Here is a 4,482-nt window from a genome sequence, read left to right as displayed (position 1 = left end):
ATCTCTATCTATATCTATATTCAGGTGTATGTAGTTGGAAAAAAAGAGTGGGGAAAATTATTTTTACATAGGTGTGTGAAGCAGTGGTGGAGAGGACAGGGGCATCCACACAGTATACCTGATATGGCCTGCACAGTATGAAGCTCCCACAGGTGCAGCCCTCAGGGGCTTAGAAATTGGTCAGCCCTGTCTTATGTCATCATGAGATGCACAGATTTCTGAAAATCCCTTGAAAGTCTAGTTGAAAAAATACCCCATAACCAGCAACTGCTTGCTGCTTATATAGCAAGGCTTGCTTTTGCCAAATAGCCTAAGCATTAAAGTCTCTGCTTGGGACATAGGAGACCTGGGTTCTAGCTCTGCCTCATCTTGACAGGATTATAATCCAGATTTTTTCACAGGCCAGGAAAGCATCCTAACTACCAGGGTGCAGGGTAGGCAGGGCTAGGCATACCTGTCTCTCTTCCTTGTGAAACTTGGTCACTGTGTAGTCAGCACTGAAAGATTAATATGGCTGGAAGGAGAACAATCAAGGTGGAGTCTGGCTTTTTTACCCAGTGAGGTGAACACTACCCTGCGATAGACCAGTCACCTCAGCTAGACATTGTACTTTGGAACCTGCAGCACTAAAATTGGGACTTGTAACATGGAACCCTCACCTTGTTACTGGGGAAGAGGGCTACAAAGCCAAAAGGACAAGTGAGGGGCCTTTAAGAGATTTTTTTTTTGTTTCCAGGGCAAAGGCAGCTGACTGATGAGCAACCTCTGTGATCAATCCAGCTAATAGGCTGGGCTGCCTGGAAGATGGGGCTCAGGGGGGAAATGGGTTTGCCTTCAACCTAGAGGGACCGTCTAGTCCTGGCTGGGGAAGAGGTAGGATCCTCCAGGTGGGCTGCAGTGAGGCTTGGAAACAAAAAGTAGAGCCCTGATGCATAAGAATTGACAGGAGGGATTTTTTAAAAAAAATTCCTTCTTCCATACACAGGACCTAGAAGGGATAAAGGACTGTTGTTTAGGGCAAGCTTGTTTGTGAGTTCCTAGAGAGGTGGTAATTTTTGGTTGAGTGCAGTTGCTAGCATTTTTGTTTCAGTTTGCCTGGAGAACTTAGAGAGACTATGAGGGTTGGTGGAGTTCATTTTTCAGGAACCTTAAAGCATCTTGTGGCTTTTCAGCTCTTGTGGGTTATACGTAGAGGCAGGATTTAACCCTTTTTAGGTTTGGGAACCCTATTGTAGAGCCTAATTCCCAGCTGTGCTGTACTTAGTTTAGCCTGGAAAGACCCAAGGCTAGACTAAGTGGGACCAGGGCTAAAGAGAGAAGCTAGAGCAAATTAGGCCCTGGATAAGAGGGTTAGGGCCTGGACAGGTGTGAAAAGGGGACGCCAACTGGCTCCAAAGGAAAGCCCCTTCCATCAAGGCATGGCAGGTAAGAAAGAGGGCAGTTGCTTGGAGGTGATAGAGAAAAGGGTGGGCTGGGTGTCAGGATAGCTGACCCCTGGAATGTATAACTTCCTGACAGGGCCAGCCCTGGCATAGGGCTGTCTTAGTAATGAAACAGGATTTGTCCTATCTTCTTAGACATTTTGTAGATAGAACATGATCTGGCCTGTCACGTCTTTCCTCCACCTATTTTTTATTTTTGGAATGTAAATGTTAAGCAGATTCCAGCCATTATAAGGAGACATCATTGACAATGCGTCAGTTATGGTGCAAAGTTAGATACTAATATAGAAAATGTGTTACTTGAAACATTATGAAGTTTGTCTGCAGAAGTCACCAGTGTCTAGCACCTAAAAATTAAATTCTTGCCAGCCACAAAGCCTGAATGCTAGCGGTTAGGTAAAACAGAATAGATTTTAATAGAGGTGCTGGGGGAAGAGGGGAATGTTTTAAGCATATGTGATTATGGTTATAGAATTGGGGCCTCATAAAACCAACTCCGAGCTGCATTAACATAAACAGGTAAAAGTAGTAATCAGCAGTGTATCAGGCAACTTTTGACTAGGATAAAACTTCAGGCTGTCTATATATGTGCTTGGGGGTAGAGGAAGGGCCATTTTAATTAGAGCAGTTCCTGGACAATTGCTCTAATTAAAATGGCTTACCAACATGTGTATCAAGCTCCTGTGCATTTGAAAATGGATCTGGGATGAGGTTTAGTTAAAGCACCCTGCAGCCATTTTGAAATGTGAGGAGGCCTAAAATACATTACAGTGAGGTAATGCTGGAACGTTCTAATTAGAATGTGAATGAGCACATCTATAGGCAGCCTCAGTGATAGGGTGGCTATGTACTCCTTTTTCACTGGCATAAATAAAATGCCTTAGGCCCCTGCCACACATTACATGTAAGAAGTGATTTGACCAGTTAATCACTGCTCAAGTTGAAACCTGGCCACACATTAAAGCAACTAATGTTGTCATAAAACAAGGAATAAGCCACAACTTCATTCTGCAGAAAGTGCGTAATAACTTTGGCTAGTTCCTATGATGCCATTAGTTGAATGTCTGCCCAGGTGTGCACCCACAGCTGGGAACCATCAGCTGTGGGCTTTGAGCCTTGGAGGCATCTGGTATACCTCTGCACCTGGGAGCCTGGGTCAGCTGTGGGGTTTTGCTGTCCCTGCACTGACAATAAGGTATGATGGGATCAGATGCTCAGTTCCCACAATCACGTCTCCTGCCATGCATGTGTGGCATGGCAGGAGGCATGATTGTGTGGATTGTGCATTATCATAGAATCATAGAATCAATGAGTTGGAAGGGACCTAGACAGATCATTGAGTCCGACTCCCCGCCATGGGCAGGAATGAACACTGCGGGTAGGAGGGGTCATAAGACCCCAGCCAGGTGCCTATCCAGTCTCCTTTTGAAGATTTCCAGGGAAATTAGAGCTTATTGTGCCTTTATTTGCACAGCTGGCAGGGGTTTTACAGAATACTTGCCAGAATTTCACCGTTCCCATGAACCTGTATGGATTTCATACATAGGTTTATAATAATACATAATACATAATTCATGAGATAACTGATTAAAAATATCTGCATGTTAAATTGTGTATGGACTTGTGTATTGCTTGGTTGGAAGCTATGCCTACACTGAAATCAGGGAGTTTGATCACAGAACATGCTTATATATTAGAACTTCCTTTAATTTAGCTAGTTAAGTATCTATTACACTGAATCTGCTTATTTAGGTGTAATGATATCTGCAGCTTGTGAGAAAATGGAATTTCTGTTCCATGGGAAATTTTGAAATGTCCTACAGAGAGAAAATGCAGAATTATTTTGTTTTAAGATCACTCCTTTGAGAAACATTTTGATATTATTAAAACAAATGTTTTGTTTCAGTAATGTAGAAAGTCAAAATGATTAAAGAAGTGGTGCTAAACCTTTTGGCCGCACAAGCCAAATGTGTGGTATAGAGCCAGTCTGCATACCAGATTGGACATTGCACCCCATCATTAGGCCCTCACATCTTAATCCAGATTGTGCTGCACCCCCCTGAGCCCAGTGTGCTGGGATTTGGGCGCCAAGACCTCATGCTGCCTCTGCCCAGCCCCGTATATGAGTTTGGGGCCCTGGGATACCGTATCACCTCTGCCTGCCCTGCATACTGGGATTGGGGACCCGAGACCCTGTGCCATTTCTGCCTGTTTCTGCATGCTGGTATTGGGCCCTCTGCTGCACTGTGCACTGGATCTAGTGTGCAGGCCCATGCAGCTCTTCACAGACCATAGGGAACCCTGAGGGCCAAATGACAACATGCTAGGGACTGGGTCTGTCCCTTGAGTCAGGGGTTGAACACCCTTGATTTATAAGTCTTTCTATAAACATGTTGACATTGACATTTTCACAAAATGTTAATGAAAATGCATTTTCAGTGGAAAAACTTCTGTCATTTCTGATTAACTAACTCTACTGTCTCACTCTGGATGTCTACTTAAAGAGTTAACCTGACATTAATATTTTGAAATGTTTCACTGCTCAGTCTTCTTTTACCTTACCTTTAGAGTTCACTGGCACCACATTAAGAAACAAATGGCCATATGTAATTCCATATTGAGAATAAAGCTCATCATTCTAGGCCAGTCAGAGACATCAAGATGTAGATTTAACTATTAAAATTTAGGGCAAAATCAGATGTCCTTGAGCTAGGCAGCACTGAGAAAATCCTCCCACTGAAACTAGGTGACTGAGTAGCCATAAGGAAAAACAACACTATAACAGAAAAAGAACGAGGAAGCTGCCTCATAGCTTGGTGTCTAGGGCATTTTGCTCAGATGGGGAAGACGATTCAAACCTTCTGGGGTGGGGGGAGGGTTAAGAGTTAAGTTTTCCATGTCCTGAGCAAGGACCACTAAGATATTCAGTCAGTAGTAGCAATATATTGAAGTTAATGTTGTCTTTTAGATGCAGTCATCCACCCAGCTGTCTTGCAGGTTATGAAGTCCTGCAAATAAATCCATATTTTACATGATGAAG

This window comes from Gavialis gangeticus, unplaced genomic scaffold (assembly GCF_001723915.1).
Source record: "Gavialis gangeticus isolate Ggan-Ray unplaced genomic scaffold, GavGan_comp1, whole genome shotgun sequence".
NCBI lineage: Eukaryota > Metazoa > Chordata > Crocodylia > Gavialidae > Gavialis > Gavialis gangeticus.
The sequence above is the reverse complement of the archived record's forward strand: the minus strand, read 5'-3'. Positions refer to the sequence as shown.